This window comes from Gorilla gorilla, chromosome 10 (assembly GCF_029281585.2).
Source record: "Gorilla gorilla gorilla isolate KB3781 chromosome 10, NHGRI_mGorGor1-v2.1_pri, whole genome shotgun sequence".
NCBI classification, from domain to species: Eukaryota; Metazoa; Chordata; class Mammalia; order Primates; family Hominidae; genus Gorilla; species Gorilla gorilla.
Window position 1 is genome coordinate 48,597,956 of NC_073234.2, and position 25,655 is coordinate 48,623,610.

At 46.6% G+C, this 25,655-nt stretch overlaps 1 pseudogene; it reads right to left on the minus strand.

Moving 5' to 3' along the window:
• Positions 1–15,608: 15,608 nt before the first annotated feature.
• On the minus strand, positions 15,609–18,049 carry LOC101127454 (probable ATP-dependent RNA helicase DDX23; annotated as a pseudogene).
• Between the last annotated feature and the right edge of the window lie 7,606 nt (positions 18,050–25,655).

Consider the following 25,655-nt stretch of genomic DNA (forward strand, 5'->3'; position numbering starts at 1 on the left):
ATGTATCCAGAGACATATTACATTTCTATTCTTTGCATTCCCCATCCTAGAATCTCAGGGAAGTCCCTTCTCATGTCTAAACTCAATCGCTGATGGTGGAGCTCATACCATTGTATCCTGGCATCTCAGGGGCTAATTCCAAAAAGAGCTTGTCCCACCTGGGTAATTTCACCATAACCTTTCTGTGATATTTATTTTGTTCCTGAATAGGATGTCTGGGGAGTGCCAGCATCTGGTGTGTATCTGTGAGTATGCTGTGCACTTCTTTTCTATCATTTTAGATGATTTCTCATGGCTTTGTATTAGCTTTTAAACCCTAGAATTGTCTTCTACAGCCTTTTCCCTAGAGTAACACAAAGGCAGGGGCACAAGGGAGAGGCACATAAGTCATATTTAGGTAGGATTTATCTGATGTTCCATCCAGTGTATGTCCTGGGCCTCCCTCAGACAGGGAAGGCCCATAGGAGCATTGTCTCTCTCTCTCTCTCTCTTTTTTTTTGGTCTTTTTTTGTAGTGTCTTTTCACAAGTCTTTCCTCTGTGGCTTTCCTTGACCACTCATTTCTCAGACAGGGATTGGCATGCAATGGGCATTTAGGAAGACAGACTGTGACTGAGCAGTCCATTCTCATGCAGCTGTGGTCAACCACACTTCTAGCAGCAAAAACATTAGTATGGGGGATAGTAGCAGCTCCAGCAGTGGCGACTGGAGCAACAGAGGTACCCAGGGTCTCCAAGGGGGTATCAACTCCACTGCTATTGGGAAGGATGTCTAGTTCAGAAGCACAAGTCTCTCCATGGATCATAATCCCAGACTTGGTAGTTCATCCCCATCCTCCTTAGCCAGGATTGTGCAGACCACCACCAGCAGTGGCCAGTGCTCCTGCACCACATACTGAGCCTGAGACCTAGTTCATGACTACAGAAAGTCCCTCTGACCTTTGCCACTCCTCTGTAATAACTCCTTTCTCCTCAGAGTTAGTGACACCACAATCCCATCCCCTTGGATGTTCAAAGCCAAGCCAAGAAGGGACCCAGAAATACACTGTCAAGCTAGGAGGTTGGACCTGAGCCAAGCCACTATTGCCTTCTTTCTTTCTTTCTTTTCCTTTCTTTCTTTCTTTCTTTTCCTTTCTTTCTTTCTTTCTTTCTTTCTTTCTTTCTTTCTTTCTTTCTCTCTCTCTCTTTCTTTCTTTCTTTCCTTCTTCCTTCCTTCCTTCCTCCCTTCCCTTCTCTTTCTTTCTTTTTCTTCTTTCTTTCTATCTATCTATCTTTCTTTCTTTCTTTTTCTTCTTTCTTTTTCTCTCTCTCTCTCTCTCTCTCTTTCTTTCTTTCTTTCTATCTCTCTTTCTTTCTCTCTTTCTTTCTATCTCTCTTTCTTTCTTTCTCTCTTGCTATATCTCTTTCTCAGAGTCTCACTCTGTTACCCAGGCTGCAGTGCAGTGGTGTGATCTCGGCTCACTGCAACCTCCACCTCCTGGGTTTAAGCAATTCTCCTGCCTCAGCCTTCCAAGTAGCTGGGATTGCAGGCACTCGCCACCATGCCAGGCTAATTTTTTGTATTTTTAGTAGACACGCAGTTTCACTAGGTTGGCCAGGCTGGTCTTGAACTCCTGAACTTGTGATCTGCCTGCCTTGCCCTCCCAAAGTGCTGGGATTACAGATGTGAGCTACTGTGCCTGGCTCACCTTTATGTTGTCTTATATAGAAACTCTGCCTTTCCTTCTTTCAGCTCTGTTTTTTTTTCTCCATCAAACTGTAATATGTTATGCTGCATTTTGGCTCTAAGTTTTGTAGAACAATAGAGACCCATTGTGCCTTCTGAATTGGAGGGTGATAAAAAGACTGCAGAAAGTTATGGTAGCAGTTGTGTGTGGACTGAGCGAGAGATGAGAAGAGAATGAGAGCACTGAGGGAGTCTTTGGGGTTAAGCAACCTGGGTCAGATAATTGGCCTAATTGCAGTGATATGCTTCCCTCTTTCTGGATCCACCCTAGGGCAGCCCACTCCCTAGGCTGGCACACTTCTTGCAGAGGCCTCAGTGGTCCTTGCCAAGAGCTCCAAATGGCTCAGTGACAGTCAACTGTAACTTCAGTGCCCAGCCTGGGTCTCTTCAGGGCCTTCCTCACTGCTCCCCTTGAGGTTTTTGGGCCGAGGTGGTGGGAAAATGTGGTCAAACACTGCCCATGTATCTTCCTTCCTTATTATTCAAGAGAAGCCAATCCTCTCCCCAGCAAGACTTTGCCCACAACACTTCACATGCCCTTTTCCTCCTCATACTGAGATCTCAAGGTTATGGAAAACCAATAAATGAAGCAAATGTATACTACCTAGTTATATACATAATTACTACCTGCCAGAAATTGTTCTGAGAACTTCAATATAACTCACCTAATCTTCACAATGATCTTACTGTTATGGGATCCTTGGGGTGTCACTTTTCTGGCCAGAAACCTCTGTGGCTGGTGGCACCTTTACCCAAGTTCTTGTCATGTGTCCAGGAAGAGTTAGGTGTACAGACAAGTGGAAGGTGAACAAGATGAAGAGGAGTTCATTGAGTGTTACAACAGCTCAGAAGTGACCCACAGTGGGTAGCTCCTCTCTGTGGGCAAGTTGTACCATGTAGAGTGTGCAGCTCTCGGCAGAGAGGAGGCCCTGGAAAGGGTGGCTCCTTTCTGTCGGGACGTCATCTCCACAAGTCTCTGAAGCTCTCAGCAGAGAGCGCTGCTCCTCTCTGCAGCTCGTTGTCCTGGCATCTCCAGCTATCAGCAGACAGGGTAGCTCCTCTCTGCAGCTGGTCCTCCCTCATCTCTCCATCCTCTGTGTCCTTTCCCCTGCTCTGGCTGTGCCCTGGGCTTTTATGGACCTCAGAGGGAAGGAAGTGTGTGCTGATTGGTCCATGGGCTGCCCCAAGGAGGTACCACAAGTCCCCACTCCAGTTGGCGGGATTGGCCGACCATTCCCCAGCCTTCAGGCCCTCCCTGACCTGAAGGCGAGACCTTACCGGGGACTGCTATTTTCCACCCAGTAATCTGCCTGCCTCCCACTGCCATTCATGGCCCTGGGGCTCAGACCCAACCCTGCTTGGAGATCAGAGCAGGCACCAGGAGAGAAGAGAGGCCAGGCAGCGGAAGCAGACCCCCCCTGAAGCAGCAGGGACTGGAGGGGGGCCCTTCCCGGGCCTCTGAGGGTGCACGCTGCAGAGATGTCCAGGTCCTGCTCCTGGGAGGGCAGTGGCAGCTGTACCTGGGGAGCTTCTGCCTCACCAACTTGGAAGGGGTGGGGCTCCTGCTTGTGCCTGGCTCCCGCTTGTGCCTGGCTCCTGCCTCCTCTGCAGAGTGGGAGACCCAGGTCTGCTGCTGTAGATCAGGCAGCTGCCGCTGCACCCAGGAAGGCAGACCCTGCCTACTCCTGGACCTCTAAAGAGCACAGGGAGGCTCCGATCCACAGCCACAGTTTGGGGGGCTGTAGCCCTGATGAGGAGGGCGGGGCTTCTGCTTTCTCCTTAGAACAGGAGGACTGGGTCTGCAGCCTCAATTTGGATGGCTGCAGCATCACCTGGGGAGGTCCCTCCCCAACTCAGAAGAGGTGGGGTTCCCACTGGCTCCATGGAGTGTGCAGCCCCAGCTGTGCCTCCCTGCTGCAGCCGCTGCCATCACTATGAGGTGGGTATGATTATCCTTATTTTACAGATGTGGAAAAGGAGGTATAGAGACGTGAAGGTCACATTGTGTCACAGGTTACAGTTAGCAAGTGGTAGAGCCAGTGTGTGAACACAGGCAGTTGAGCCCCGGAGTCCATGCTTGTCACTCCCATGCTATATTAATAACATAGGTGTAGTTTTGTTTCTTCAAGACAGTGTGTGTGTGTGGGGTGTGTTTCTGGTCTTCAACGGCACAGCGTTACTTTAGTGAGAGGCCTTTGAGTCTTTAGACGCCGTCCAGGAAGCGGTGCTCTGTCCTTGGTGCTGAAATCTGGCCCAGGTATCTGGTGGCCTTTTCTATTTCAGGAGGCTGACACTGAAGTCACTTCCTCCAAACTCAACTCTCCCCATCCCCTGCTTCAGCTCTGACGATTTGCATTTGGGCATACAAATTTCCTGTCTAAGATCAGGTAAATATTTGGTCCAGAGCCCGACTTTAAAATAGTCTCAGACTTTGTCTATTTTGTTATATTCCCCATAAAACCAAGACCAAAAAAATTTGCCTCTAAGTCTTTATGAATAATAAAACCTATGAATATTGGCATGTTTTCCTTTCTGTCTCCTGCTACTGGAAAGTATTTGTCATTGGTGATTAGAGTATTATATTTTCTTCCTATTTTAACATGGATTGTTATTTTAAGTTAACTCCTTCATTATTGTGATGACAGGGATATAAAAATAAAAAAGTCTAAGAAGCTAGTCTTCTCTTGATTGAGGCTAGGTTCATGCTGAGCCACATTAGAAACTGGACACTTCCCGAGGAGGAGAATGATTTAAAACATTAAGTATTATTATTCATTAATGTGGTAATAAAAAGAATATCTTCCTCTCTGGGATGTGTTGAAGAACACATGAAGTAATATATGTAAAAAACACTTTATAAGACAAAAGATGTTCATACTGATATTGTACTATACATACGCAAATTTTGATTAACAACTCTATTCTAAATTCTTTAAGGAAAGCAACTGTGTCATATAGTGTTTCTGTGCTACACAATACTGAGCAGGAAATGTGCACTCAGTAAGCACTTGCTGACTGATGGACTGATTAAATGACATAAGGCATGATAGAGCTTGGCACAACTCCTAGAACAAGATAAGTACACAATAAATAGGAGATATTGCTATCATTATTTCTAGGGTTACCACTGTTAGTTGATTTCTGAGGAATAAGACTCTCAAGACTAGAAGTGACTTCAGAAGCCATCAAGAGGAGCCTCCATTTAGATACCTATGTCCTCTCTAAAACATTGTCTACAGTGGTAGCCCACCCTGCTGTGGTGGGGAAATCCCCTTCCTCTCTCAGAGAAGGTTAAGCTGAGTCTTACCATGTAAATTCCACTAATTGGTCCAAGTTTTCCTGTGGCTATAGGTAACAACCCTAAATCCCTTAGCGCATGAGAGTCTACAAATGTTTAAGGAAGGTTCCCCCTTTATCAGGGTCCTTCTCCAGGTGGGACACTTTCATCTCTTCTCAGCTGGGGGATGCCCCCAGCCATCCTCGGTGCTCTCCCATAGACATCTTCCAGGTGCCTAGAACCAAACCCTTCAGGTGAAGCCTGACTAGTTCAGGAAAAGGGTGGGCACAGAGCTTGTCTTTGTGCATCCTCTGACCTTGCAGGTAATTTTGGCAGCTGCTTTCTGCCACTGACTCACCTTAAGCTGGCAAGACTTTATGTAAGCCATTGTGAAACCTTATCTCCCCATGGGGAACTGTGCAGCTGCTTTGCTTGAATGCACATGTGGGGTCTTACATTAATCTCTGTTAAATCTTTCTTATTAGTTTTGGCTCAAGCTTCAAACTGTCAAATTATTTTTGGATTCTGATCCTGGCATCCAACTTACTTGTTACTCTTACTAGATTCAGGCAAGCTATATATTTGAACTACATGCAAAGATGTACTTATTTGCATGTACTGGAAAAAGAAACTGCTATTTACGGTAAAAACTGCTTATTCATATTAGGAAAGAAAGGTGTCATAATTATCTAAGGCAAGGTGGCTCTTCAAAAACTTTCTTTTTTTGTGTGCACAAAAAATTGGAATAAACAAAAACTTTCTTATGGAAAATGTCAAGCAAACATCAAAGTAGAATAGTGTAATAAACACCTGTGTACCCATCACCCACCTCAACAATAAACTCATCTTATTTCATTTCTACCCATTCCATGCCTCTAGATGGTGGAGCAAATCTCAGACATCATATTATTTCATTCATAAACATTTTATAAGTTTTTGTAAAAGATAAGGACTCTTTGAATAATATAACCACATTATAACCTTATTGCCCTTAACAAGATAAACATTAATTATTTAATATGATCAAATATCCAGTCAGGTTTCACATTTCCCCTCATGTCTCAGGAATGTTTTCATTAAAATTGCTGGATTGCATCAGGGTCTAAATAATGTTCATACATTGTAATTGGTGGATATGTGTGGATTCCCATTCTTCTTGTTTCTTGTAATTTATTTGTTGAAGAAACCTGGTCATCTGTGTGTAGAGTTAGCATCCTAAGTTAGTGATTTTTTCCTCCCCACAGTGTGATATTGTTTAACATGTTTCTCCATCCTTTGTCCATATTTAAAAGAATTTGTCGCCAGGCGCGGTGGCTCACGCCTGTAATCCCAGCACTTTGGGAGGCCAAGGCTGGTGGATCACGAGGTCAGGAGATCGAGACCATCCTGGCCAACATGGTGAAACTCCATCTCTACTAAAAATACAAAAAAATTAGCCGGGCATGATGGCAGGTGCCTGTAGTCCCAACTACTCAGGAGGCTGAGGCAGGAGAATGGCATGAACCCAGGAGGAGGAGCTTGCAGTGAGCTCAGATCATGCCACTGCACTCCAGCCTGGGCTACAGAGTGAGACTATGTCTCAGAAAAAAAAAAAAGGTTTTAATACATTAAAATGGACTTTTTGGGTGTATAGTTACATACATACTTTTTCTTTTGAGACAAGGTCTCACTCAATCGCCCAGGCTAGGGTGTTGAGGCAGAATCATGGCTCACTGCAACTTTAACCTCCTGGGGTCAGGTGATCCTCCCGCTTCAGCCTCCTGAGTAGCTGGAACTACAGGTGCACGCCATCAGGCCTGGCTAAGTTTTGTATTTTCTGTAAAGATGGGATTTTGCTACGTTGCTTAGACTGGTCTTGAACTACTGGGCTTGAGTGATTCTCTCCCAGCCTCCCAAAGTGCTGGGATTACAGGCATGAGGCAATGCGCCCTGCCACCAGTTCCATGAATTTTAACACAGTTATACATGTATAGATTTATGTACCCACTCCCACAATCAGGGTGTAAACAATTTCATCACCCCCCAAAACCCCCTCGTGCTATTTTTTATAGTTGTTCACTACCCCCACCCCTAACCTCTGGCAACCACAGATCTGTTCTCTGTCCCTATAGTCTTGTCTTTTTTTTTTAAAGCAAGTTTTTATTTATTTATGTCAGTAGCACCCCTTTCCCAGTCATGACAATTTTTTAAAAATTATACTTTAAGTTTTAGGGCACATGTGCACAACGTGCAGGTTTTTTACTTATGTATCCATGTGCCATGTTGGTGTGCTGCACCCATGAACTCATCATTTACATTAGGTATACCTCGTAATGCTATCCCTCCCCCCTCCCTACCCCCCCACGACAGGCCCCAGTGTGTGATGTTCCCCTTCCTGTGTCCAAGTGTTCTCACTGTTCAATTCCCACCAATGAATGAGAACATGCAGTGTTTGGTTTTTTGTCCTTGCGATAGTTTGCTGAGAATGATGGTTTGCAGCTTCATCCATGTCCCTACAAAGGACATGAACTCATCATTTTTTATGGCTGCATAGTATTCCATGGTGTATATGTGCCACCTTTTCTTAATCCAGTCTATCATTGTTGGACATTTGGGTTGGTTCCAAGTCTTTGCTATTGTGAATAGTGCCACAATAAACATACGTGTGCATGTGTCTTTATAGCAGCATGATTTATAATCCTTTGAGTATATACCCAGTAATGGGATGGCTGGGTCAAATGGTATTTCTAGTTCTAGATCCCTGAGGAATCGCCACACTGACTTCCACAATGGTTGAACTAGTTTACAGTCCCACCAACAGTGTAAAAGTGTTCCTATTTCTCCACATCCTCTCCAGCACCTGTTGTTTCCTGACTTTTTAATGATCGCCATTCTAACTGGTGTGAGATGGTATCTCATTGTGGTTTTGATTATCTCGACAGATGCAGAAAAGGCTTTTGACAAAATTCAACAACGCTTCATGCTAAAATCTCTCAATAAATTAGGTATTGATGGGATGTATCTCAAAATAATAAGAGCTATTTATGACAAACTTACAGCCAATATCATACTGAATGGGCAAAAACTGGAAGCATTCCCTTTGAAAACTGGCACAAGACAGGGATGCCCTCTCTCACCACTACTATTCAACATAGTGTTGGAAGTTCTGGCCAGGGCAATCAGGCAGGAGAAGGAAATAAAGGGTATTCAATTAGGAAAAGAGGAAGTCAAATTGTCCCTGTTTGCAGATGACATGATTGTATATCTAGAAAACCCCATCATCTCAGCCCCAAATATCCTTAAGCTGATAAGCAACTTCAGCAAAGTCTCAGGATACAAAATCAATGTGCAAAAATCACAAGCATTCTTACACACCAATAACAGACAAACAGAGAGCCAAATCAGGAGTGAACTCTCATTCACAATTGCTTCAAAGAGAATAAAATACTTAGGAATCCAACTTAACAAGGGATGTGAAGGACCTCTTCAAGGAGAACTACAAACCACTGCTCAATGAAATAAAAGAGGATACAAACAAATGGAAGAACATTCCAGGCTAATGGATAGGAAGAATCAATATTGAGAAAATGGCCATACTGCCCAAAGTAATTTATAGATTCAATGCCATCCCCATCAAGCTACCAATGACTTTCTTCACAGAATTGGAAAAAACTACTTTAAAGTTCATATGGAACCAAAAAAGAGCCCACATTGCCAAGTCAATCCTAAGCCAAAAGAACAAAGCTGGAGGCATCACACTACCTGACTTCAAACTATACTACAAGGCTACAGTAACCAAAACAGCATGGTACTGGTACCAAAACAGAGATATAGACCAATGGAACAGAACAGAGCCCTCAGAAATAATGCTACACATCTACAACTATCTGACCTTTGACAAACCTGACAAAAACAAGAAATGGGGAAAGGATTCCCTATTTAATAAATGGTGCTGGGAAAACTGGTTAGCCATATGTAGAAAGCTGAAACTGGATCCCTTCCTTACACCTTATACAAAAATTAATTCAAGATGGATTAAAGACTTAAATGTTAGACCTAAAACCATAAAAACCCTAGAAGAAAACCTAGGAAATACCATTCAGGACATAGGCATGGGCAAGGACTTCATGTCTAAAACACCAAAAGCAATGGCAACAAAAGCCAAAATTGACAAATGGGATCTAATTAAACTAAAGAGCTTATGCACAGCAAAATAAACTACCATCAGAGTGAACAGGCAACCTATAGAATGGGAAAAAATTTTTGCAACCTACTCATCTGACAAAGGGCTAATATCCAGAATCTACAAAGAACTCAAACAAATTTACAAGAAAAAAACAAACAACCCCATCAAAAAGTGGGCAAAGGATATGAACAGACACTTCTCAAAAGAAGACATTTATGCAGCCAAAAGACACATAAAAAAATGCCAACCATCACTGGCCATCAGTCTTGTCTTTTTGAGAATTTCATGTAAAGAAATCATACGGTATGTAGCTTTTTGAGACTGACTTCTTTCACTCAGCATAATGCCTTTGAGCTGCACCCAAGTTGTCGTTGTATCAATAGTGTGCTCCTTTTTTATTGCTGGGCTTATTCCATGGTATCGATGGGTTATGCTACAGGTTGTTCATCTCCTCACTTCTTGAAGGATGTTTGGGTTAGTGCCAGATTTTGGTGATTGTAAACTGACCTACTATAAGCAATCATGAACAGGTTGTTATGTGAACATAAGTCTTCATTTCTCTAGGGTAAATATCCAGCATGGGATTTCTGGTTGTATGGTGTAAGTGTATGTTTAACTTTGTAAAAAATTGTCAAACTCTTTTTAAGAGTGATTGTGCCATTCTACATTCCCATCAGCAATGTGTCACATTGCATTCTCAAGAGTGTTTGATATTGGTAGTTTTTTTTTTTTTTTTTTGAGAAAAGGTCTTGCTTTGTCGCCTAGGCTAAAGTGCAGGGGCATGATCATGGCTCACTGCAGCCTTGACCTCCTGGGCTCAAGTGATCCTCCCACCCCAACCTTCAGAGTAGCTGGGCCTACAGGCATGCACCACCATACCTGGCTAATTTTTTTAAACAGCATTATTTTGTAGAGATGGGGTCTCACTATGTTGCTCAGGCTGGTCTTGAACTCCTAGGCTAAAGCGATCCCTCCACCTCAGCCTCCCAAGTAGCTGGGATTATGGAGGTAAACCACCATGCCCAAATGTTATTATTATTTTTTTTTTGTAGAGATGAGGCTTTGCTTTTTTGCCCAGGCTGGTCTTGAACTCCTAGACTCAAGCAAGCCTCCTGCCTTGGCCTCACAAAGTGCTGAGATTACAGGTGTAAGCCACTGTGACTGGTTTCGCCTTGATTTAAATACCCATTTTCCAATAAACCTAAAAGAGCCTTTCTATGAGCCATTTTGCAGCCTGAATCCAGGTGTTACTCCTAAAGCACAGATCAGATGGTGTCACTTCTCTGCTCAAAATCCCCCCATGGTTTCCTAGTGCTTCTAGGTGAATTCCAAACTCCTAGCATGCACACCCAGTTCCTCATAGCCCCATCCTTACTGACCTCTCCATCGTGATCTCCCACATCTCTTTCCTCAAATCCTATGCGATTGTCACCCTACATTGTTTTGTGATTTCATGAACATGTCACAGTTTCACTTGCCCCCAGGACTCTGCTTACTTGCAGATATGCACAGACAGTCCTGCCTTCTGATGGCATCTGATTCTGAACTGCTTCTTAAATCTGGACACTAAAAGTTTGCCCCTTGCCAGAGAGTCTGGTTGTTGTCCACCCACATTCTTTGATTTTTAATTAAATCTGAAGAGAGTGAGATTCCAAAGACTTTCTTTGCATTCCTTCTTAGATCTGCTTCCTCTGTAGGAAGTTCTTCTTAATGTCCAGCCTAAGACATGCTCAGTGAAATGCAACACCCTGTCCTTGTCTTGGGACGGGGGACACAGTTGCTCTTCCATGTCTTCATTATCTGTGTGGTTTGCCTGCTGTTACCTGCAGTGTGGTGTGGGTTTCAAGTCAGTGCCTCCATTCACTCTTTATTATCTGCTTGATTCCACTTGAGCGGGTGCTGGATTGCCAACAGAAGGGCTCTGGGTGTGGCAAGAGGTTGAGTATGCTGGGAACCTGGCACCTAGAGGCTGAGGACAGGCGAACATGTGTGGGTAGCTCCAAAGCCTGGCTGAGTGGCTGTTTCCTGACATTGAAGCCTCTTCTACCAATTACGTGAATAAACAAGAGTCAGCTGGTTTTCTAATGTGCTCGAGTCAGGCATGACAAATGACCCTGGCAGGAGAGAGAAACATGTCCCAAAAGAATGCACCTGGAGGTTGTAATTAGTATGTCTATCTTCCCACACCTTGTCCAGAGATCCCATGCTCTGGGCCATGTGCTGAGCTTGGAACAAGGAAAAAGGATGCTGAGGTGGAAACATAAGCTTGCATGGGACGTTTTAGCTTCCTCCTCTCCTTTTTTCCCCTGCAAAAGTTCATTGCACACTCAGCCCAGCATGAGGTTTCAAGTCCTTGGTGAGAGCCTAGAACGTACAGTGCATTCATTTGATGGTCTGGGCGGGAGTTAGGCTTCACTCTGAACTACCCAGGCATGAGATGATTGCAGGTAAAGCCCCTGCAGGGCAGAGAGTCCTGTTCTTGCAGGCTAGGCACCATCCAGAGGTAAGGAGAGTCACTTCCTCAGGACAAAAAGGGAAAACATTACCTTAGAGACTCTTAATGGCCCCTGCATCCCGAGGACCCCATCGCAGTGGATGTGGTTCCCGGGAGAGCTGAAGGGCTTCCTTTCAGGACCACACTGCACAATTAACTGAGACAAGGTCTCCTGTGAATATTTTATGTTTTAAGAGCTGGGATCTGACTGGCAGAAGTCAATGACTCAGGTCACCGGAGACAGGAGGAGCATGGAAAATCACCTAATTACAGCAAATGCCCTGATGTTTGGGGCTAGGTTCCAGTAGGAAGCAGCCCATCCATTGTAGGGAGCCTAAGTGTTTTTCTGCCTTGGATCTGGTGAAGGAAAAATGAGGCCAATGTCAGAGAAAAATCAAAGCAACTGGTGGCTCCAGGGTTAGGACCAAGATGTGTTTGGGATTTGAGGCAATGACCTGTTTTGGCTAGAAAATCAAGCTCAGGAAATTGTCAAATTAGTGAGCCAATCCACTGGGACTTATAAAAAGGGCCACCTCTCTCCTTGCATCAGAAAGTGCCCTTTCCTCAGGCTTTCTGAACCAGGACATCTTCCTGCATCCAGAGAAAATGATGAGCCAGCAGTCCAGCAGGACCTCCCAGGCCACCCAGAGCTCGAGTGGCCACTCTGCCATCCTGGTGTCTGGCTAGAGCCATGGTGGTGCCATCAGATCCGTCAGCCTCATGCTCTGGGGGAGGCAGTGCTGCTGCAGCCTGTGCCATGACAGGGGGCACCTTTGGCAGCAGGAGTCTGTACAGCTTTGCCGGGAGAAAGATCTCACTGAGGGTTGCTGGAGGTGCCGCCCAGGCTGGGGGCAGGGCACAGGGGTGCTGGAGGCAGGGCACAGGGGTGCTGGGGCACCTTGGGAAGCAGTCTGTATGGGGCTGAAGGAAGGGGCATGAAAAGTGGCTTTGGAGGAAGCTCCTTCAGCATTGGAGGGAGACCTGGTGGCTTTGGAGGACAGCCTGGTGGAGCCTCGGGCTTTGGAGGTTTGGGGGCCTTTCCCTTTGGCATCCAGGAGGTGACCATCAACCAGAGCCTCTGGTAGCCCCTGAACATGGGGATTGATGCCTAGATTGAGGTGAAGACCCAGGAGAAGGAGCAGATCAAGACCCTCAACAACAAATTTTCCTCTTTCATTGACAAGGTGAGTGTCTGAAGTTGGAGAGGGTCAGAGGCCCTGAGACCCCCTGGGATCCCAGGCATGGGAGGCCTGGATTTGGAGACCAGGTCTGCTCCTGAGCCAGGGACTGGACAGAGCATAACCCTCTCCTCCATGGTTGATCACAGGTACGGTTGCTGGAGCAGCAGAACAAGGTGCTGGAGACCAAGTGATGCTTCCTGTAGGAGCAAATGGTCACCTCCAATGACCTGCAGCCCTTCTTTGAATCCTACATTGGCTGCCTCCAGGCTCACCTTGACAAGCCACTGATGGAGTGGGGTTGGCTGGAGGGGGAGCTGGGCACCATGCAGGCGCTCGCGGAGGCATACAAGAGGAGGTGAGAGGCAGTGCACCCGGTGGTGAGGCTCAGGTGCCCAGAATGTGAAGGTCATCTGGCCTCTGTGGGCATCAAAAAGGAGCTGGGGCAATATGGATAAGGAAGGCACTTGACGGGGCTCATTGGTGGACCTGCCATGCAGCACTGTGTGTATGAGCAAAAGCTCTGCAGCCAGACTGCCCGGGTTTAAGCTTGACTATGTCTCTTTCTAACTGCACAATCATAGGTAATTTATTTAACCAATCTGTGCCTCAGTTTCTTCATTTGTAACACGGGGGTGATAACTGTACCTACCTTAAAAGTTTGTTTGAGAGCTAAATAATTTAATATATGCTGTTCAAACAGTGCCTGGCAAATAGTGACATCTTATTAATTAATTAGTTAATACTAATGAAAGGCTCATCAACCAAATAGCTTGTTAATAATGCTGGTTTTATTATTACTGAATGACATGAACTACGAAGGACATAATAATGAAAGGTATTAAATGTCTACTCTGTGCTGGCCCTGTGCTTGGTGCTGGGGCTATAGCTGTACATGTGGAGCTCATGGGGCCGGTTGTTCCCATAGGGCCCTGTGGCTGGGGTAGCTGACTGCATTAGTGTGGCAGAGGCAGAAAAGTGGGGCCCTCAGTCATCATAGCTGTGGTGTAGGGCCTGGACTGAGTGAGGGGCCCGGGAAAGAGAAGCTCAGGGGTGCTCTCTGGGAGTTCCCACCCTGTGGGACCGGAAGGGACATTAACTTCAGTGCTGACTGAGGAACACTGAAAGACTCCAGGGCTGTGGGAGGGGCCCAGGCCTCAGTGTGGGAGATGTGGAGCCATATGGGAGCATGAGGAGCAGGTGGGAGAATGGAGACCGCATTCCATGCAGTGTAGCTGGTCTTGGAGGAGGACAAGCTCTCACGCTTTTACCTCCATCACCAACATCCTGAACATTTATGCCGGTGCTGAGAAGGGCTGGGAGGACTCAGGGCTTCATGGATCCCTATGACTCAGAGAGATTTCTGCTTGGCTCACCCCTGAGCTGGACTGGCCAGGGACCTCTCCTAGTACAGCCCTCTGGTACAGCTGCAGCTGACCCATGCTCTTCCTCTTGCAGGTACTGTGAAGAGCGGAGCAAGCGTGCAGCAGCTGAGAAGGACTTGGTGCTTCTCAAGTAGGTGAGCAAGGATGGGGGCTGGATGGGGACTGGGATTGGGGCTACAGCTGCCAAAGCCAGGTTGAACAGTGCTCCTCAGGGGTCAGCCAAATTCCCATCGTGCCTATGAGACTTCCCAATGTTCCAGGACTTTCTCAATGCTGCCAGCCTGGTCACTTCTCAAATGTCACACTCTGCTTCCTTCATGATTAGATCAGTGCCAGAGTGTCCTGGGTGATGGGGGCAAAAAGTGATGAAGAGACAGAGAGATATGGAGGCTCTCCCTGAGCCTGAGAGACTTCCCAGGAGAACATGCCCCAGGGTCACATGAACACTTACAGGTCCCCCATCACTGGTGTCTCATCTATCTCTTTCAAAGGCAGAAATTCTGCCGTCTTTTTTATTGGCTCTTGTGTCTGAGGGCTTCCAGATCCTATAAGGGCTCATCAGTTGCCAAATTGCTTTGAGCTCTTTGGAATATAATGCCACTTTCCTGCTGCGATGAGGCATTAGTGTCATACATAAGAACTCTCTTTAATTCCTGAGTCTCATTTTCAAGTCACTTTTTAAAAATATTCATATATTTATTCTCAGAACATACAAACTTATCTTCTCAGAGAATAGAAAACAGAGATTTCATTCAGTGACAAAGAAGGACACAGTCAGTTCGCCCTGTCCCCCCATCTACTTAGAAAATCCCCTGGGGAAGGGATGCCTAGAGCACACAGCACTCCTTGGTGCAGGGCTGTGCACAGGTCTAAAGGTTCTCAACTTCCTTTACCATCCAAGCAGGAAAATGGCTGTCCAGTTGACAGTAAGATTCCACTGTCGGTAATCCTCATGGTGCCAGGTCTCCTGGGGCATCTAGGGCAACGATGCTGCTGCAGTTTATACACTTACACAGTCAAGTCTGTGCCAAAGGAGGTCCCATCAGGCAGCCAGGTTTCTGTTCAGTCTGGGGAGCAATGCCAACTGGCTGCCCCCATAGCCTGGCATGAGCTTATGGCCCAGTGCAATCTCAAAGCAAAGAAGGGCAGAGCTGGGCCAAAAAGCTGCGGTAATTTGCTCTCCCTGCCTCCTACAGCATCGTCTTCTCCTTTTGCAGCCCCACATGCAGGCTTCCCGACCTGAGGGTCTGGGCTAGGGAGTCGGATTGTTTTCCTAAGCCTCCGTAACCCAAGAGTGAGGACCTGGAAAAAGGGATGTGAGGGTTCTGAAGAACAGGCATGAGGCAGCTTTGGAAATGCCCTCAGTCAACAGGAAGAATGCTGTGTCAGGCAAAGATGGTCTCTCCCCGGCGCTTCTTGGTGAGGATGGTGCCTAGCTTATGCTGGGCATCTGGGTGATTGGCTAGTCTGGGGGGACAGGAAGACACTGGGCTTTCCAGGATGGCTTGCTTCAGCTTGTAGAGAACCGCAGAGTCCTCTTTTGTGAGGAAGGTGATGGCCACCCCACTCTTGCCTGCTCGTCCCATGCGGCCAATGCGGTGGATGTAATCGTCAATATTTTTGGCCATATCATAGTTGACAACCATAGACACATCTTGGATGTCAATACCACGACCAGCCACATCTGTAGCCACCAAGACATCCTTGGCCCCAGGCTTGAGGTTGGACAATGCAAACTCTCGCTGCTCCTGGCCTTTTCCACCGTGCAGTGTACAAGCATTGTACCCCATCTTCTCCAGGGATTTGGCCAACACGTCGCAGCCCTTCTTCTGGTTGACAAAAATAGTGATGGCTGGGTCAAAGCCTTGCTTCAAGATTGCCAGCAGCTTTTTCCTCTTTTCTGACTCTGACATGAGGAAGACCTGTTCCACATGTTCATGGGGCTTGCGTGCGGGGTCAATGTACACCACAGCAGGTCGCCGAAGATAGCTCCTGGCCAGATGCTCCACTGCTGGGGGCTTGGTGGCCATGAACATGACTTTGATGGTACTTACGTTTTCCTGACTCAAAGTTGGCCAGCATCTTCTCAGGGTCCTCAGACTCATCCGTGTCTGGCTTCTGATTGCTGACAGGCATGTGCTCCAGGATCTTCTGGACATCTGGCTCAAAGCCCACGTCAATCATCCTATCTGCCTCATCCAGAACCACGTAGGTACAGCAGCTCAGCGCCAGGTAGCGATTCTCCAGCACATCAATCAAATGCCCAGGGGTGGCGATTACAATCTCACAACACATGAGCAGCCTGAAGCCCCGGTCTTCTCTGGAGATGCCACCAATGACAGCCACAGTTGGATATCTAGCAGCTTCCCAAACTTGATGGTCTCTTCCTCAATCTGTTGAGCCAACTCATGGGTGGGAGCCAGGATGATGGCATAAGGGCCTTGGTCTGACTCTTCGATCCTGTCAATTTTGGGAAGTGTGGTGATCTAGACTAGCCGTGGGATGAGGAAGGCTGCTGCCTTGCTGCTGCCAGTCTCAGCCACACCAATGATGTAATGATTCTGTAGCCCAAAGGGAATTGCTTGACGCTGGATAGGTGTTGATTCCTTGTAGCCACACTTATCAATGCCCTCCAAGATGTGTGGCGGCAGAGAAGAGTCTTTCCAGGATCGGATGGGATTGGGGATCTTGCCACCTTTGGTGGTGATGCTGTAGCCCTCACGGAAGAGCCACCAGTCCCTGTCCGTCATCTCATCTAACTTTTTCTGAGACCAATGACGATCATCCCAGCGCACTTGGCTTCCTTCTTATGAAGTTTGCAGAGTCTTGCCTCCTCCTGCTCCTTTTCTTCCAGGGTTTGCCTCTTTTCCATTAGGTCTCCACAGAAACGTGACTGCTCTTGAGGTCAATGCCTGCAATGAAACCTTGCCCTAACAACCGCACCTGGTGCCGTTCTTTGTACAGGGGGTTGTAGTCAATGGATGTATCCTCAGATGCATCCCCCTCAAAAACAAACTTTCAGTCATTGAGATGTCTTGTTTGGTGCCGCTTTTTGATGCCACCCAGGTAATGCTCCTTAATGGCATGCAGTTCTTTGCTCTTATCCTTCTCTTCCCGTATCTTCTGCTGCCCTTTCTCATCCTCATTTCCACTGGTCTCTGGCTCCATCCTCTCCCTGTGTTCCCTATGTTCCCATTCCTGAGGATCTTCCAACATCTTCCTGCCCAAGTCTTGGAACTGTTTCCTTTTCTTCCTCTCCTCTACAAGCATCCTCTGCTGCTCTTCCACCTCCTGCTGCCATTGCTTTAGAGCTTCAGTCTCTTGTTCTGCTTTGGAGAGGAACTTGGGCTTAACCTCAGCTTCTTCCTTAGCCTTTTTCTTGGCCAGAAGTTCCTCCAGGGATAACAGCTGGGCCTTAGGCTTCTTATCACCATGTTCATCCTCTTCATCCTTCTTAGAGTCTCCATCCTTCCGAGATTTAAAGTCTTTTCCTCGGCCAGGAGAAACTGGATCATTTCTGGTCCTTGTCCCATCTGTGCCCATCCTTGTCTTGATATTGGTCCTTCTTATTCCGATCCCTCTCCTTATCTCATTCTCGTTCTTTGTGCCGTCGTTCTTTTTCTGCAGATTTGGAAGGAGAACGAAAGCAAGAATGGCTGCCTCCTCGATGTCTGTTCCTTGAATAATGCTGCTTCCTATCTTTAGGTGGGGAAGACTTCCAGTTCTGGTCTCTATCTTGCTCTCTGTCAGGAGTCCATGATCGCTTCCTTTCCTCCTTGGAAGGTGATGCATCATGGTCCTTTTTGTCAGCCAACTCTCCTGTCATCACCCGGAGTCTGAACTGCCCAATGCGGCCTCAACGTCGCGGAGCTGTCGCCATCCTCAAGTCACTCTTAATCTAAGTTTAATGACCAGGGTAAAAGTGGTTTCCACTTCCCTTCATAACCATTATGGACAAGTATAGGCTTTAAGCAAATGAGAATATGCCCATCACTGGTCTGCTGTAATTATGGACCAGTACAGGCTTTAAGCAAATGAAAATATGCCAATTGCTGTTCTGGTATTCTCCCTCCCCATGTGGCCAAAGTGGACCTGGAGGTGAAAGTGGAGAGCCTGATGGATGAGATCAACTTCCTGCAGCCCCTCTCCGAGGCTGTAAGGCCCCCTTCCTTCCCAATATATGTTTAAGATATGATTGATTCTCTTAAGCCCTATTTTTTTTCATTCATTGCTTTTTTTCCTTCACATTTATTACCACACCATCTACTCAGATTCTGAGACCTTTGAAACTATTTATCTATCAAATATTCTAACTCCCTTTCTTTTTTCTTCCCCCTTTTCTGTGTCCCCCACATCTATGATTGCCAGTGCCTATGGATAACATTCTTAGAGTCTCCTCCCCCATCCAAGGTACCTGGACAAAGAGATGCATGCATCCTGCAGTAGGATTAGAAGACAGACGCCTTTTCATTCTTTAGCCTGCTGGCTGAGATTTCGGCCTGCATCTTGATCATCGTGTTTTTTAGTGGCATCACTAAAAAGCTAACTTTGGGGGTTTGTGGTAGGGGCCTGTCCGTTAGATGTGAGCAGAATTGTCTTTGTGTCTGCAGGAGTATAACCAACTACTGTCGGAATCAAATGACATGTCCGTCATCCTCTCCCTGGACAACAATTGGCACCTGGGCCTGGAGAGCTTCATTGCTGAGGTCCACGCCCAGTACGAGGAGATTGCTTTAGGCTATTAGGAACAAAGCTGCTCTGAGCATTCTCGTACATGGCCCTTGGGGAATCACGTATGCACTCCGTGTCTTTGTGTGTACCCAGCAGTGGCGTTGCCGTTCATAGGGTATGCATATGTTCAGCTTTAGTAGATACTCCAGACAGTTCCCAAAGTAGCTCCAGGAAGGCAGGGCAGTTCTTACTGACACTAGCTATTTTCTTTCTTTTGAATTTTAGCTTTTCTGGATGGGGACTGTTATGTATCTTTGTGGTTTTAATTTGCATGTCCCATAGTGGCTAATGATGTAGAGCTCATTTTCACATGTGTATTGGCCATTTGGATACCTCTTTGGTCCCGTCTTTTGAACATTTTTCTATCGGTGGGGTTGTCTGTCTTTTTCTTACTAATTTATAGCGGTTCTTTATATGTTCTGGATATGAGTCCTTTGTCAGATACGTAAATTATGAATATCTTCTCCCACTCTGGGGGTGATATTTGCACTCTCTTAATTAAGCTACTTGACAAGCAGAATTACTTATTCAAAATTTACTTCTTCTAATTCATCATATTTTTCTTTCTTGTGGTGTTTTTGTGTCCTGTTTAAGAACCCTGCTCTATGGTCTCAAGGCCATGGAGACATTCTCTGATTTCTTCTAAAATCTCTACTCTTTGGCCTTTCACACTGGGGGTTTTATAACATTTCATTTAAAACATGAAAAGACATATAAATCTACTTAATCTTGGTGGTGAACACACAGGTGTTTGCTCTATTGTTTTCAGTATGATTGAAATATTCTATAGTTAAAAATAAAATGAAAAATATTGAAAAATATTAAAAAATAGGTGTTTCCCTGGGTTCTTTCTTTTTAGCTCTGTTCTTTTCATGTTGCATATTGTTCCTGGGTGAGTTTGCCTACTCTAGTTTCACTCATACATTTATTCAAATTTCATCTAGCACCAATCTGGCCCATGTACCATGGGGGCGGTGGCCACAGAGATGACTATAACATGGATGCCCCCTTAAGGAACTTACAGTCTAGTGTATATCGGGACACACAAATGCAGGACATACAAATCCTATTCCCAGGAACAGCTATTCCAAAGAACAGCTCAGAGCTCATGTTGTCTTGAACATGAGTATCCTGTCCTTATGTCTCTTTTTCTTGTCCCCTTTTAAAAAACTTCATTGAGACATAATTTGTATACAGTAACAATGCACCCATTTTCAGAGTACAGTTCCATGAGTTTTGACAAATGTAAATCCCTGCGTGACCACAACTGCAACCAAAATATAGAATATCTTCCAAAATGCTCTTCATGCCCCTTTGCAGTCAATCCCCTGCCAATTCCCAGCACCAGGCTGAGGCTTGCTTTATGTCACTATAGGTTAGTTTTGCTGTGTTTAGGGCTTCATAGGAATGCCGTCATGTAGAATGTATTCCTTTGTGTCTGGCTTCCCTGGCTCATTGTAATCTTTCTGAGACCCTTCAGGCATATGTGTTGCAAATATAAATTTTGTCCCAGTCTGCGGTTTGCCTTTTCATGTTCCTTTTTTTTTTAAATGTATATATGTAGAATTTCTTTTTATTTCTTTTTTATTTTTATTATACTTTAAGTTTTAGGATACATGTGCACAACGTGCAGGTTAGTTACATATATATACGTGTGCCATGTTGGTGTGCTGCACCCATTAACTTGTTATTTAACATTAGGTATATCTCCTAATGCTCTCCCTCCCACCTCCCCCTGCCTTTTCATGTTCTTAATGATGTGCTCCAAAGCTCCCTGCCCCTTGGAGTCCCTGCCGATTGGCAAGTGGCGCTTCCCAATCAGCAGCATTTGTACCTGTATCTAGAGCTGAGTGCTTGGCTCAGCCCTTGGATTAGATCCAACTCTATGTCCTGTGTGAAGACAAGTGACTCTCTCTTACCCTTCCCCTAGCCTTTTATAAAAATGGGGACATTTTCTCCTTTAGTAAAATTGCTTACATTCTGGGAATTAGTCCATCAGAATTAAAGCAAACTGGAGCTTTAAAAAAATCCAGGTGCCAGGGCCATGCTCCCTGATTCTGATTCAGGAGAGCAGAAGTAGGGCTTCAGGATCTGGATTTTTAAAAGCTGCCCAGTGGTCCTGATGTGTAGCTGCCCATAGAGCAAAGTCCCAAATCTGCAGCATAGCACAGAGAGACCAATGCAATCAGTTTCAACCTACACCTTCAGCTCCTTCCCCATCATCTCTCTTCCTCCTTTATGACGTCTATCCTGAACATGTGGGATACCTTACCAATACTTCCCCCACCACATTAGATTTCCCTGTCTCTACCAGTGGTGTCTTTTTTCAATTGTCCACCCACTGGGCCCACTCCGACCCCTCCCTCAGTACCCTACTCAAAACTACCTCCTCTATGATGCCTTCAATATCCTTTCTTCCTCTCACACCTTAGTACTTTGATCTACTGTCAATAACGCTGACTCCAATGTGCTCTAAGGTGTTATTTACATGCCTGGCACTTCCTTCAACAAAACTGTAGGCTCCCCCAGACCATGAACTGTATTTTGTGTGTCATTGTCTTCTATTGGGAAGCCTGCTGCTGACACAAGCAAGTGCTCCACGAATCATTGCTGAGTGATTGAATAAATGTTTGGAGAGATGACTAAATGGATACTGGTCAATGTTGCATCTCTTGGAGGGAATGAAGTTCTAGGGGAAACCCTTCTGGACACTCCTTCTTGGATTCTCTGAACAGAGCGCAGGAGTACCCATTATGCCTGACTCTAGATCCCTGCTCCAATTTTCATGCTTCTTGGCAGAAACCAGAGCCAGTGGTTAGGTTGAGATGGCTTCTACTTTCTGACTGCATCAGTTTTAAACCTACTTCATGCTTAATGCTTTTGTCATTTTCATTTGGGGCTACAGGTTGTATGAAAGTATTTTGTCTGTGAGTCACAGAGGGTGTGTGTCCGTGTGTGGCATGTTTGCCCATTGGTCTGTCAGAGTAGATAAATGAAAGTACTTTAACAAGTTCAAGACACTCCACAAATGCCAGATACTATTAAGTGTCATGTACATGTATAAGGCTATGGCTTGGCTTTTTTAGGAACCAAGAACTTTCTGAATTGTATAAGTTTGGCTGGGAGCTGGGTGGGTGTATGTGCCGGGTATGGGGCCTGCCCTCCCATGGCTTCTACACTGGTTGAGAAGTAAGATATTTTTCTTTGACTTATAGACACCATAGGGACAATGAGTGTCCCAGGAGCTTGAGACCAGGAGAGCTCAGGGGGCCAGGCTGGTCATATAAGGCATCGTGTTGGGGCTGGGACTTTGGCTGGTTCCTAAATGAGTTGGTTTAGGGTGGAAGGGAAATGGTTTTAGGTCTAGACTGTGGCCCTCTCCTGGCCCATCAGCTTGCATAATCAAACCCTTGATCCTGCTGAGAAAGGAGCAAGCTGGGGCAGCACAAACCATCCCCTTTGCTGGGAAAACCATGCAAAGTGCCCTTCTAAGGACTATGCTTAGAGAAGCACGGAGTCCTGTTTGTGCCTTTTCTATCAATTCCACACCACTTTGCAAACATGATCAAATACAAGTCAATTGCTCAGAGTCAGGGCTTGTTCTGTAAGCTGAGAACTTATAGACACAGAAGGAAGGAACAGACACAGAACATCCTGCCAGTGCCTGCACAAGGAGCCTTTCCAGAGCTCTGAGTCGTATATGCCTCAGTCCGTAGCATGTGCTCCAGGCTGGGACAGAAACTGAACTGGAGGCTTGGCTCTGCCACTTATTGGCTGTGGGCCCCTGGAAAAGTTGTTTAACTCCTTAGCCTCAGTTTCCCTCATCTGTAAAAAAAGAGCTAGAGGGTTGCCATGAAGGTTGAAAAAGTCTATAAGTGTCAATTTAGAGCCTGCTACCTGGCTAGCATTCTACAGCCTGACTCCCTGCTGCCGTTGTGATCCCTCAGTTCCCAAGGCGCTCCTGCTTTCTAGTTTATAAGGCCCTTGTGGTACTTCACTCGCCTGGCCCTCGATGGGCTCAGGAGTAGAGGCTCAACAGGCAGAGCAGAGGTTTATCAGCTCTACTTTACAATGGGCTAAAAGGAGGCCCAGAGGAGCCTGGAGACTGGAACTTGGGGCTCTTGCCTCTATCCAGGGTGCTTTCCATGGCACTGTTCTGCTGGCCTCCTGGGGTAGGTAGGTCTGTGCACATTGAAGAGGATGCTTCACTCCCTGGGCCCTCTCCTTCTGGGCTGGGCCAAGTTTCGAGCTGCAGCTGCCTGCCCCAAGACCTTTTTTCCTAAGTTTCAGATGCCATGAGGCTGGCCCTCTTCAGTGAGACTCAGCTCAGAGCTCACCTGGTATTGAAGAACAGTTTCTGGCCAGGCCCGGTGGCTCACACCTCTAATCCCAGCGCTTTGGGAGGCCAAGGCAGGTGGATCACCGAGGTCAGGAGTTTGAGACTAGCCTGGCCAATATGGCGAAATCCCATCTCTACAAAATTACAAAAATTAGCCGGGCATGGTGGTGGCTGCCTGTAGTCCCAGCTACTTGGGAGGCCTAGGCAAGAGAATCACTTGAACCCAGGAGGCAGAGGTTGTAGTGAGTGGAGATCACACCACTGCACTCTAGCCGGGGTGATAGAGTGAGACTCCATTTAAACAAAACAAAACAAAACAAAACAAAAACAACACTTTCTTATGGAACAGATTCCTCTTTGACTGCAGGGCACAGAGTGAGACAGTCTGCCCAGGGAACCAGAGCTGAGCTCCTCCTGGCTCATGCCCAATCTGCCCCAGGGCCCCATCCATGTGCTCCCCTTGAAGCCTCCCACACACACAGCTCTGTCCCAACTCTGCTCTCCCCACTTGCCCTCCCTGGCCCAGCATCATCTGCCAGCTGCCATGCCATGTACTGTCAAGCTCTGGCCTCAGCCCTGGGTGCTGCATTTGAGGGCCCCATTTCCCCGAGAAGCTGGGACTGCCTCATGGCAGGAACAATGGCAGATGCGGTTGTTGCCCTGCCCTTGGACTCCACTGATGAGGGCACTGCTGCCCCAGAGCACAGGGGCCTCGGTCAGGTGCCAGCCTGGGAGGCATAGCCATGGCCACGGAGAGGAGGGAGGGCAGGGCTCAGTGTCTCTCCTGGGGCCTCTGTGCCCTCATCCCCAGGAAAGGCCCATATGGTTTAATTCTAGGGTTGGCGACTCCCTGGCTAGCAGTGCACTCTAATTTTTTTGAAGAGGCAACAGAGGAGAATAGCTGGACTTTTCTAGTTTGCAGGCGTGGGGGATTGGTGGGATTTGCCACTGCTAATGAAGGGATTTGAGATGGGTCCTCATTAGAACCCCAACTTCCACCCTAATCTCTTTGGGATTTGTTCTTGATGTTAAAATGCAAACTGACTTCTTTGCATATTCAGACTGGGCCAGGTCATTGGCAGTGGTCAAGGGGTGGAAACCAGTGAATTGTTCTGCAGAGTTCCCCTTCAATAGCAAGGATTTACAAATGGCAAGTGGGGGACAGGAGGATGGTGGGACACCTTTTCTCATTTGCTCCTGGGGCCTCTCTTGACAAAAGCATAGGCCACACTTGGAAACCAAAACATGACTTGGATTTTGGAGTCAGGATCAGCCCCATATGTGAGCAAAGACAGCGGTTTTATGTTATGTTGCTGAGCCCCACCATCAGCACGGGAAGTGATCCAGAGGGCAATGGGCCCAGGAGTTTCCAAATTGTTTTTAAACAGCAGAGTCTTTCATTTAAGAGATCAGCGTGGAGGTGTCAGGATGGCAGTGGTGATGAGACCAGAGCACTGCCCACTGCATTCCTTTCTCCCACTCATACCTCCTTTGAACCCTGGGGCTTCAGTAGGTCCAACGTGAATCCTCTACTCAAGTCTGAAGCCCTCATTGTGCAGAGGAGGAAACTGAGGCCTGGCAAGGGGAAGACTCAGTGGCTGAGTTGAGTTGGGACCTGGGACTCCTCTCAGTCTGTGCCCCTATTTGGATCCAGCTGCCGTATCTTGGTTTCTTAGGTCAGCAAGGAGCTTTGAGCAAGAATCAGGGCCCTGGGGGATGGGGTAGGCACCAAGGTTTTGAAGGTGGTGAGGAGGACGATGCCTACCTGTGGCACGAAGGGCTGCATGGGGAAGAGTGCCCTGGGCAGGGAATTGTGATGAGCGTGTGCATCCTTGTGGGCATGCCTGTGGTTCTGTGGTGTGTGTGTGTGTGTGTGTGTGTGTGTTGGTGTGGATTTATGGTGTGTTTTGCTTCTCTCTCTCTCCACTGAGTTCATTCTCTTCCACTTTACTTGAGGGTCTTTTGTGACTTGATGGAGAGGAACAGGAGCTTCCCTGAGGTTTGGTGGTTCACTGGTTTGAACTGGCCCTCCCTCCAGTGAGCTGGCAAGGGAAGAAGGAGGTGCTGAGTGGCTAGGAAGTCAGGTCTGAGCAAAGGGGAGAAGGTGAGATCAATGACAGAAGGGTTCTTGGACGAGCACGGATCAGAGGGAATTGGAGGTCAGATTAGAAGAGGAAAAGGCAAAGGTCATTTTAAAAGGGGCTGGCCTTTGCAGAGGCTCATTTCCAGCTTTGGTTTGTGCTGTCAGGATTGGTGTCATCAAAGGTAGTCTTTGCTGCCAAAGGTAAGTAGAGGTAAATGTTACAAAAGTGAGTAACATTTCACATCACACAGAACTTCTTCCAAATATTATGCCCCTAAC